The following is a 12,147-nucleotide window of genomic DNA, read 5'->3' on the forward strand; positions in this document are numbered from 1 at the left end:
ACTTTTCAGGATCAGACCCTGTGTTGTGGAGGGAATAGACAATGATATAGATTAACTGTTTAGGTGGGTGTGAGAAATGGGGTACAAGGAGGTAGCTTTTGCCCTTAAATGCCACAGCAGTTTAACTGAATTTTGCCATCCTCATCAGTGGCAGAGTTTAGGAAGAGCCTGTAGTAAAACCTCAAAGATCCTGAGGCAAACTTCAGCTTGTTTTGGAATTATTGTCTTTCAAGTCAGTTCTGCACATTGGACAGAGATTTTGCAGTGTTTCCTGCTTTTAACTGCTTCTCTGTGTTGTTGACGGTTTAGAATTTCAGCGTGGGCCTGCTGATAGGGTTTGTCATGAGGGCAGGACCTGGATCCTAGTCTAAAGCTCTCCAAGATGATCAGAAACCCAAGATCAAGGGCTACCGGTTTGGGAGTACTTGCATAACTGCTTATTTGATTAAATCAGTGAGGAGAGTTCTTGACCATCATTTGTTGTAACTGAACAAATTGGAAAGCAATGGGGGAAAAAAGCCCTCAAGCCTTCTGCTTCTAGCCAACAAACCCCTGTATATGAAGGTTTTTCCTTTGAGGCATGGTTGTGTGACGAGTTGTTTTCTTCAGTGCTGGATTTATGTGACATTAATCCAAAGTAAAGGGCTTGGAACTGTAGAATCAAACTAGATAATGTGCTTGTATCTCCTTTAGGTTGTGATGCTGAAGCTTTTGCTCCTTTGTTCCCAGAAATAATGGGACTACTTATATGAGTAAGGGCTGCAAAACCAAACCTTCTACTGCTCTGTGCTGTGTATAGTGATACAGCCAACAGAAAGAGATGGATACAGTATTGTAATTTAGAATACTTTCTGCTGTGGTGAGCCAAAGTTGCAGATGCCTCACAGAAAAATGAGAAGGAAAAGGTTTGGCTGTGCACGTATACATGCAAGCAATGTTTGGATATTCTTGTGTGAAATACTCCAGCTTCAGGATCCAGTTTGATATCTCAAGGCTTTTACATATCTGCTAACCAATGAGGTTAGTGGATGATATATAGACTTATAATAATATATATTGGTTGGCGGCAAAATTGAGTTATCAGAATTATGATTTTCTTCTGGCAGGTAGGCCTTGGTTTTGCTAATGCAGGCCTTTAGCTTACCACCTAACATTCTCCATTCTTTTTTTTTTTTTTTCCTACAAGAATGAAGGAGTTTAAACTTTGCAAAATGACGAAACCTCGTCATATCATTATTTGGGAGAAACTGAACTAAAACAGAACTTTTTGGTCCTTCAAATAAATTCCCGATAAATAATTCACCTAAATAAAGAATCCTGTTCTTATCTGATGCAAAACTAAAGCCCTTGTGCTGGCTGAAGTATTTCCGCACATGCATAAACTGTTGAAAAATTCAGTTTAACCAAAACAGCAATATTTTGTGAAAATATTTTGATTTTTTTTCAAAGTGTTTCATTTTTTTGAATAAAAATTTGGCAGTTTTCCAAAACACTTAGTTTCCTTTTTGGTTTAGTTTCTTGTTTTCTCTCACTTTTGCACCCCTTCCCTCCAGTTCTCCGCTCTTCCCCCACTTCCCCCTTCAGAGTGGGAGAGTTTTTTTTCCTGACCAAAATGAAGCAAATTTTTTCATTGATGAGCAATTTGTTTTAAAAAAGTGAGAAATCATTTATTTCAGTCATTTCTGAAAAAAACGAATGTTTCTTTTTTCAATAGTTTTAATGAAATATACTTCTCTTTTTCAGTCAGCTATGGTAAAACACATTGGCTAAGTGCACTTATATATTAAACTCTTTGGAGAGTCCACACTGTTTTGCTCTGTGGTCCTTGAGTGGAGATCCCAGAGGCTCTTTAAAAATCTATCCATGTGTGGCCAGAACTACTATGATAGATTTACTAGACCCAGCAAATAAAGTCTTAAATTTATTAGATGTTGGTATTTTATATCTTTAAATTTTGTTTAATCCACAATTAAAATGGCTTTCATGTCAACTCAGTTTCTGTCCAGATTACAGAATCATCCTATGAATTGTGCATGATTGATTGTTTCTGGACTCTCAAACCAAGTTAATTTGTCCTTTTTGAAACATTTTGGATTTTTTTTTGCCACTTTACATTAATAGCCTACGAATACATAATTGCTATGTATAAAGTTAAAAGCATACATTCTGAAGGGTAATAATTTCGATAGTAAAGTTATGCTGTTAGCGTTTCACTGGAGAGAGAAATGAATGGTTAAAAACAAGCATGTCTAATCTTGTCTCAGTGTTTATGCACCCAGTAGCGATACTGTCATTTGAGAATTAAGTTTATAGCACATATTTGGGTGGGAGGCTCACTGCTGGATGCAGCAATAATCTACTTTAGGAGTACCGAAGACATTTTCTCTCCTCCCTACCTCCTCCCTGTGTTTGATATTGTATGTAAGTCTTGTTCATACATACTGCTTTCTTTCCTTGTTATCCTGCTCAGACCTTTTCTCTTAGCAGTAATAGCTGCTGAGCTACCTGGTGACTCATCTATATCATTAGTCTTTCCTTTAAGAGTAGTTTTAAGGGACTCCTTTCTGCCTACAGGTTATTTGGTATCCAACACATGCACCAAAAAAATCAGTAACTTCTGCTTCTCTGCAAATGTGTTCCTTGGCCATACGTAAAGAAGAATCTGATGCTCTAATAATGACAGAAGCAGAACCTTTTTGCATGCAAACCACTTCTATTGCTCTGATAGACTGGATGATAGTTTGTGTGTTTAGCTACAGTTGTGGGGGTGGGGAAGAGTTCAGTTAAATTAGAAATATGAAATAGACTAAGAATGCTCACGGTGGGGGTGGATGGCTGGTGCTTCTGGTAACAGGATACAGTGCGGGTTCTCCCATCTCAGTGGTTCAGCTCCAGCCAAGATTTGTAATGACTAGAGATGGGTAGGAAACATTTTTGCCACCATGTGAAAACTTTCACAGAATTTCTGAAATTTCCCTGTTCTACATGCAACTGACACCTTTCCAAAAACAAAAGAATTTTTTTTTGAGAGAGAGAGAATAGCTAATAGCCCAGTGATGAGGGTGCTCCCCTGGGATGTGGGGGGAAACAAATGCCAGTTCTTGCTCTCCCTGGTTCTCAACAGGGATTTGAACCTGGGTCCCCCACATCCCACGAGTATCCTAACCACCATGCTATCGGCTACTTTGGGATGTCTCTCTTTGTTTCTCTTCTTGGACCTGTGCCATTGAAAAATGCTGAACCCGCTCTAGTGATAGTCAGTATTAGAGTGCTCTCCACACAAACGGTGCTTCACATGCACTGCACCTGATGGGTGGTAGCCCTTTCAGGTTGGTGGTTCTTGGAGGGCTAATTTGGACATGGCATTTTGATCTGGCTGAACTGCAAAGCCAGGTTGCATGGGTCATGGTCTTGGAACACTGACCTCCAGGTCCTCAAACAGCAGGGGGTCAGGGAACAGATTTGAAAAGCCTGCCCCGCTAATACGGGGATCATTGCAGAACTGGCTGGGAGTGGCTGAACGGCAGCAGAGCCTGGGTATTTTGATGGGTTGGAGGAGGCTACTTAAGACACATGGAGAAGTCTGAGGATTTATACGCTTTCATAAAAAACTAACAGAATGTTAAGGTTCCACTGTTAGGCACTTAGAAGTCAGGAAATTACAAAGTTAAGTTAATGTATATGCAGTACAGTACCGTCTGTGATTAGATGCTGTCTCTCAAATAATACAATCCAATGTATAAACTTCTATACGTAGGTGTAGCATCTTGCACAGAGCTAGTTGAAAATTTACCCTCATTATTTTGTGATGGAAATTGTTTTTGACAAAATGAAAAAAAAATCTTTTAAAAATTGCCCACTTACTTTTAAACAAAAACAGGGTTTTGTTACAAAATGGAACATTTTTCAGCCATTGAAAACCAAAAAATTCCAGTTTTAAACCACTGGAAACCTGACAATGTTGACAAAATTTAAAAATGCATCAGTTTTTCACAGGGGAAAAAAATCCATTCCTGACCAGCTGTAATCTGTTAGTACTGCACCCACTAGGCAGTCGGTTATAGTCATTTAGGAAAAAAGTACATAGTAAGCTGTTTTTAAGTAATATGTTACGGTGTAAACGTAAAAAGTGCAAATTTGATAGCATGGATAAGCCACACAAGTGTACACCTAAGGCAGCTTCATAATCACTGCCTCATTGTGTAATCTGCGCCTACAGAATCCTGTGCTCCTGTTGGAAGAGAAATTATGTAGCACATGGCTGTTGACGAAGGGTTCATTTATGCCTTTAGGGCACCAGCCCTCTGCTGGGAGGAGAAATAATGGTAAAGAAATAATGGATATAGAGCTATCACTGCCCTTAGTGGGAGCTCAGGGAAAACAGGTTGCCTCCCTGAAGCTCACAAGCATGCAGCAGGGTCTGCCCACAACTACAGGGAAAGAGACAGCCTGTGGCCCCTGTGCAGCCAGCCAGTTCCCTTGGCTGATGAATGGGGGTATCTAAGCCTGTCCTGTTTTTAAGGTGATGTACAGGGAGTACACAAAGGGAGCAGTGCTTGTGCTTTGGAGAGAGCACAGACTGATGATGCACTGCTATACAGGAAAGCACCCATGTGCATTTTGAAAGAAGAGTTAACGAGGTTAGTTAAATCAAATAAATGGTCTTATTACATCTATGCTGTGACAGGGCTCTTTGATCTATATCCATTATTTCTTTACCAGTATGGCACTTAAAATCTGTACCACTAGGTTCTTAGGCTTTTCTTCACTATAAAACTAACAGACACTTCCCCCTTTTTAGGTGGGAGCTCTGTAAGGGCCTAAGAAATATGTAGAGAGTTTAAATGATGCTGAATATAAATTGCTACACCAAATTTTGCAGCAATAAAATTGCAAAAACTTTGCAAGCCTATAGAGGGCTCAGTTAACTAACTTATAACACAGTCTGCATAATGAAGGTTATATTTGATGTTTAAAGATGCTATTTTGTACATATTTGTTTGTTTTCCTGAATACCATCGTACACTTGTGAGTTAACAATCTTATTTAGGAAGTGTGTCTGTTGAATGCTTCCGGTGTGGGATACAACTATAATACCGGATACGGTGTTTATGAATGAGGAGGCAAAGCTTCTGGCACACTAAACAGTTCATTCTGGTATTAGGGGTATTCCTGATTTGAATGGTATCATCCATTTTAATGAGAATATTAGTGGAATCGGTAATAACTCTAAAACCAGAATGAAATTTTTAGTTGCACCCACAGTAATTTAGGTCTCAGTGAGACTGTGGTTGTGTGCTTAAGGCACATGTGTAAGTTTTTGCAAGTTTGGGGGCTAACTGAGGCCATTTTGGTTTGCCCGGGGTGGGAGGGAATGTGATTGTTCTTCTGGCTGAGGAAGAATATCTTGTGTTCCTCAGCAGTGACCTCTTTGGATGACTATGGAGCAGAGTTGCTTGGCTCTGAGAAGAAGTTTTGACCATCCTGTGTCAAAAGGCTGGTAGCTGTGATGTCGGACCACTGTATGTGAGAGGAAGGGAAAGTCTTCTTTTCTTGTGAGCCGCATCAGTAGGTTCAGATTTTAAGATCCAACACTGGTTTTCCACTGAATGCATCCGATGAAGTGAGCTGTAGCTCACGAAAGCTTATGCTCAAATAAATTTGTTAGTCTCTAAGGTGCCACAAGTCCTCCTTTTCTTTTAACACTGGATTGTGTCACTTCCCTATTTGTACCCTTTCACTGGCTTCCCTTGGCCTTCCAAGCTTTTGCTCAGCTCTTCTCCGGCTAAATCACTGCTTATTTCTCTCTGCTCACCTCTTTCTTTTTTTCCCTTCACAAGCCCCTCCTGTTTAAGAGCTCACTGTGTATCCTTCTCCCACTCTTGCCTTCAGACCTTCTTCCTTGCTGCCCTTTTGTGCTCGGAACAGGCTTTGTTCTAATCCCTCTTTAAAAAAACCCTGCTCCATAAGGCCTGACAATAAGCCACCGAGGAGATGCATTTAAATGAGAAATATGTTAAACTGGCCATCGTGCATGGTTTGCTCTGTGTGTGTCCTATGCACTCTCAAGCTATATTTTCCTTTCCCGTTGTTTACTCTTGCAGAATTGCTAATTACCAACCCCAAGTGTTCAAAAACCATGAGTTGGGCGCCCAAAATTATGATTGGCTTAAAAGTCATTATACTTATAAACCGCGCGCTGTCACCCCACCCCGTGTTTTGGGTTCTTTTTATTTGTCTTGTGTTTTTCGAGCCTTTCGGGTGTGCACTCAGGTCACGTTTCTGAACTTTTCTGCACGACGATGGGGGCTAGAAATTGGACAACTGCCTTTCTGTTTCCTTTTTAAAAGAGATTTTCTTGTAATCACAGGATTCCAGGAGCTGAGGCTTAAAGAAAAACACGACATATTGTCAGACTCGTGATAAAATCACAAGAATTGGCAGACAACTCTGTTGTCTTTCCATCACGCCCACAACTTTCCTAGTCTGTATGTAATGTGTTGGTTATCCTTTCACATATTGATCTTAGACTGTCATCGCCTCAGAACAGAGATTTTAGTCTTTTATAACTTGTAATGCACCACACATGCCTTTGGTACTAGAAATAATCTAATACCAAGTGCCTTGGATTTTAATGATTGAGCATTTCATAGTCAAGAAACTTTATTTAAAAAAAAAAAGTCTTCTTTGGGTCCCATAAACTGGTTATTGTGCTCCCTCTGCTGGCTCTACAGGAGCAGCAGATATACACTGTCTTCTCCAAGCCATGATTGCATTGACAGTGCTGACATGCAAACTGGAAGCTCTGTGAGGAGAGATTGTCCATGTTCGTATAACACAGTTCCTCTTCACAGTGCACTGCTTATACAACTGCCTCACTGGAAGTGCAGTACTTACATGAAAGTGACCAGAAGGACTGAGAGAAGTTTGTGATACTGAACCAATGGACTGGTGATAGCGAGTGTCAGTGGGGGTATAGGTTATGGGTAGCATGGAAGAGATGGGTTTGGGCCAATTTTTTAAAAAAGCGATGGAGAATCCATAATGTGGGATCATTAATAATGCGGAATGCTTTTCAGCCATAGGTCTGAAAGCACTTTAAAAAGGAAGGTCAGTAGAATCATTCCCATTTTACAGATGGGGAAACTGAGGACCAGAGAGGTGAAGTGACTTACCCAGAATCACACAGTGTGTCAGTGGCAGAACCTGAAATAGAACCCAGGACTCCTGACTCCTCTACTGGGTGGAACAAAAGTCTAAGCTCTAGTGGAAAGAAGTTAAAATTGTGGGGGGAGAGGGAAGGTATCTGTGGAAGGGAACAAATACATAATGGAGTTTTGAAGAGCTTATTGTATTGAAACTAAAAGATCAATTTTTCACCAATAGTGTCTGTCAAAATGCAGGCTTCTTAAAATGGTTATTTTTTACCTGGACAAGAAATACAGCCAAATCCGTTTTTGAGGCAGATTGTGTCTTTATGAAAATATACTTCTTTCAGTTGAGGATGCTGTTCTTAGCAAATAATTTAATTTTTAGCTTTTTTACTTTTTGTGAATTATCCATTAACAAACTAAATGCTCCTGCAATCCAAATAGGAAGTAATCATAACTTACATTTTTTCATTATTCTACATTTGTCATCTAACCCTGAATCTGGGTATTTTGCAGCGTCTGAGTTGTTTCCTAACTCTCTGGTTTCAACTCCTAATAATTGATCATTAGCAGTTGCTGATTGACTGGGCACTGAAATCACATGGGGTATTTTCTGCTTCGGAAGACTGGCTTTTCATGAACGTTCTTGCAAACAAAAAATCATTGTGTAAAAGTTAGTTGAAAATTAATAAAAAGGATTACAAACTGTGTTTGTGTGTGAACATTCTTCATTTTTTCTGCCTAGTATTCTCTGAGTTTTAGTGCCTATTAACAGGAGCCTATAAGGATATCTTGCTTGACTGCTGAGACAGCATGTAACAAAACCCATGTGCCAGTAAACATTCCCCTGTCCCTCCTTACAGTATTTCTTTTATGATTTAAACAGCATTTCCTAGAAGTCAAGGGGCCATGCCAAAGTAATCTGTAAATTTGCTTTGTTTTGCTTCAGACAGGGTAGTGTTTTGTGGTATTTTGTTATTTTGTCTCCTCCACCTAAACAAAGTTCAGGGTTGGATTTTTTTTTTTTTAAACGATAGTTCATAACATTCAGCAAAGAGTCTCCATTAAGAGAATGAAAGAGAGTTCAGCATGGCATTTAACTGAAGAAAAAATATTTACCTTTTCAGGTTAATAAATCTGGATACTCACTTTAGTAGAATTCACTAACAGCTTCTCATCTTCATTTTACAGATGGGCAAACTTTGAGGTTCAAACTGATAAAGTGGTTCACCCTAATCCCACAACGAATCAGTGGAATTGCTGGTTATAGAAGCTGGGGTCCCAAATCTTAATCCTTTGCTCCCACGTCTTGCTTTTTAGAACTTTTAAAGTTCCATGAGTTTTTGTAGATCTGCCTTAGCAGCTTAAATGCTTCGTTGTACCGATGAGGATGTGTGGGTAACGCATCTATATTTCATTGTAGGAAAATGGATCGTGTTATGTGAAGGCACTGAGAAAATAGTCATCAGATCCTGAGAGGAAGAAGGCACTTGTGGAACTCAGGTAGGAAGATTTTTATTCTCAGTTGGTAAAATACCGATGGGCCTCTTGTCTTTTCCAGCCAGTGCATCATGGTTTATGCTTTAACTACTCATCTGGTTGCTATCAAGGTTCATCAGCTCTTTTGAGAAGCAGTTCAATTGATGACAATGACAAAACACTGCAAGCAAAGCCCTTGGTATAAACATTCATTGGCTACCTGGGTTTAATTCTGTTGATACTAATATACAGTACAAACAAATTACGCGTGCACTGGCCTTTCCAGCTGTAAAATAGAGCAATAGCATATTCTGCACGCTCCCAGTAAACATGCACTTATAATAAACAAACTAGCAGTCCCTTAGTAGAAATTCAACAGTAGTTTCAATGAAGTGGTGTTTAGTATTTATATCCAGGAGTAGTGAGAAATGAAAAGTACACAACAAGTATTTTTTTGTTTATTTGTTTTTGTCATATTTAGTTATTTCCTTCAAACTTGTTCTACTCTCTTTGTTTGGTTCAATCTATTTTTTGTAGTAATTAAAACCCATAAGATGATAGGTTGTTGTGCCTCTGCCTTTGGCATAGTTCCAGAGTACCTGAGTGGATTTCAAGTGTTTTTGCAGCGTGGTTCATGTTTTGTCTTATGAATCAACTGCCCCCTCACTTGCTATTATGGGGACCATTTCCACTTCAACTCTCAAGAATGCCTGTGTGGCACTGCGTAGGTGGGGAAATAACTTTAGGGAAATGTTTAATGTATTTTCAGTTGTTTTTAATGCAAATTAGCAGCTGGAAATAAGGAGGAGGTGTTAGTACCACGTGACCATCCAGCTTTCTGCAGCTCACCAGCCAATGGTGCAGAGATCATAATTTGAGAGCCCACTTTGAGAGGGATTGGCATTAATGATTGAATTGACTTCCCTTGTCTATTACTACCAATATTTCTCCCCAGCATTTCAGTGATACATCTTGGTGAAGTGCAGACTGTTGATCTGAAGCATTTCTTCATCAGTGTTTCTTCCCAGCCTCACCTCCAAACACCCTCTGCTCCCACCCACCTGCTTATTTCAAGAACCAAATGAGAAAAAACTGTTTGACCAATATTTATACGCCAGGAGGGGGGGAAGGAGGTTATAGTGTAAGTCTTGCTTCCAGCAGAAAATGCCATCCCAGTTTTGCCTCTGATAATTAGAAACATTTTTTACATGGCCACTGGAACCAGTTAGTGATGTGTGCCTGCCGTTTGCTGTACTTTATTACTGCAGTGCTGTCTTCCTTTTTTGTTTTGTTTTTTTTTCCTTTTAAACCAAGAAAACAAATATTCACTGGTATAGAACAGCATTTTATGACCTCCCTCTTCCTCCTACATCATGAATGATTACTTACAAATACTGATAAAAATGGAAGGCTATTATTCAAGCTTATGCTTCAAGTGATCTTTGGTCACATTTAGCAGAACTTGAATGGGCAAATCCATTCATTAACAGTACTAACAAAAACCAAACTGAAAAATGGGAAGACCAAAAAAAATAAAAAGGGAGACCAATGAATCAAGTCTTCATTGCTGGGGGGGAGACGTCTTAATTATTTATACCAAGAAATAGAATAGCACAGAACAAGAATGATAAACCTTGCTTTAGAATACCCTGGGAATATTTTTGTAGCAGTCTCCTAAAAGGTACGTTCGGGTTTGTGCCCTACATCTGAATATATGTCTAAAGACTTGACCCTTTCAGTACAAAATAATATGATGTGTCCAGCCATGGGTTAGAGAATTCAGCCAAATAATCTTTAAAAACAACCTTGTGTATGCTGCCCTGGCCATGGATTCTGGCTTCAAAGGAAAAATTTCCTTTTTCCATTCCATGAAGAAACTCAAGGGAAAGAAGTTCTTGGCTGTGCCTTCAGATCACATGGTTTCACTGCTGTAGAGCAGGAATGTTTGCTATGGTATTTCCGGAGGCTTCATAAACACAGAGAAAGAGCAGGTTTTTTATTTTTTGCCAGCAGAAGGACATTACAATCTGGGAGTGCTAAGAGCTCAAACGATGAGGGGTTTCTGTTATAAACTACACAAGTGTGCCTTAAAGTGCATGTTTTTAAAGAAAAATCAGAAAAGCAATGTCAGGCAATGTTTTTGTTGTTGCACTTGTGTGAGAGAATAAATCAGTTGTTATTGAAATTTGATTCTTGGGAAGCTAAATATTAACGCAAACCCCTCTGTTTAGATGCTCTTAACAGTTCACTTTTGACATGTGTCATTTTAAAAGGCATTCTGGAATCTGTCTTGATAGCTGTCATCTTGCAAACCGGAGTAAATCGAAACAAAAGATGATCACTCAAACAAGGTTATAGAGAAGAGCCATTCCCTAAGTCTTGCTGTCACAGTGTAGAATCCCCAAGTCAAATTAGGAGAGCTTTGAATTAGTTCTGGCTCCTGGGATCCTGCAGTTAAGATTATGCAAACCTGCTCTTCCTCATTGTAAGAAGAGCACACATTCCTTCTGAGATTCTGTAAACACCAATCCAGACTGGGCTGTAGGATGAAGTGTGAGGGCCTCAATCTTGGACAAGATGGGGACCTTCCACTTGAGTGACACTAAACTGGGAGGAGAGGTAGATACGCTGGAGGGTAGGGATAGGATACAGAGGGCCCTAGACAAATTAGAGGATTGGTCCAAAAGAAATCTGAAGAGGTTCAACAAGGACAAGTGCAGAGTCCTGCACTTAGGACGGAAGGATCCCATGCACCGCTACAGACTAGGGACCGAATGGCTGTGCAGCAGTTCTGCAGAAAAGGACCTAGGGGTTATAGCGGACGAGAAGCTGGATATGAGTCAACAGTGTGCCCTTGTTGCCAAGAAGGCCAATGGCATTTTGGGATGTATATGTCGGGGCATTGCCAGCAGATCGAGGGACGTGATCGTTCCCCTCTATTCGACATTGGTGAAGCCTCATCTGGAGTACTGTGTCCAGTTTTGGGCCCCACACCACAAGAAGGAAGTGGAAAAATTGGAAAGAGTCCTGCGGAGGGCAACAAAAATGATTAGGGGACTGGAACACGTGACTTATGAGGAGAGGCTGAGGGAACTGGGATTGTTTAGTTTGCGGAAGAGAAGAATGAGGGGGGATTTGATAGCTGCTTTCAACTACCTGAAAGAAGGTTCCAAAGAGGATGGATCTAAACTGTTCTCAGTGGTAGCAGATGACAGAACATGGAGTAATGGTCTCCAGTTGCAGTGGGGGAGGTTTAGGTTGGATATTAGGAAAAACTTTTTCACGATGAGGGTGGTGAAACACTGGAATGCGTTACCTAGGGAGATGGTGGAATCTCCTTCCTCAGATATTTTTAAGGTCAGGCTTGACAAAGCCCTGGCTGGGATGATTTAGTTGGGGATTGGTCCTGCTTTGAGCAGGGGGTTGGACTAGATGACCTCCTGCGGTCCCTTCCAACCCTGATATTCTATGAGTCAATGATTAGTGGAAGCTTTATAGCCATATCAATACAGCTTTA

General features: G+C 40.2%; 1 protein-coding gene across 11 annotated transcripts in view; it reads left to right on the plus strand.

Moving 5' to 3' along the window:
- ZMIZ1 (zinc finger MIZ-type containing 1) overlaps window positions 1-12,147 on the plus strand; it is a 474,637-nt gene that overhangs the window by 152,739 nt on the left and 309,751 nt on the right. For all 11 annotated transcript variants that reach the window (XM_048856930.2, XM_048856927.2, XM_048856919.2 and 8 more), the window contains one exon: window positions 8,575-8,654. The gene's annotated coding sequence lies outside the window, so the exon portion shown is untranslated. The remainder of the gene's footprint in view (window positions 1-8,574; window positions 8,655-12,147) is intronic.

Source organism: Caretta caretta, chromosome 7 (assembly GCF_965140235.1).
Source record: "Caretta caretta isolate rCarCar2 chromosome 7, rCarCar1.hap1, whole genome shotgun sequence".
Classification (NCBI taxonomy): Eukaryota; Metazoa; Chordata; order Testudines; family Cheloniidae; genus Caretta; species Caretta caretta.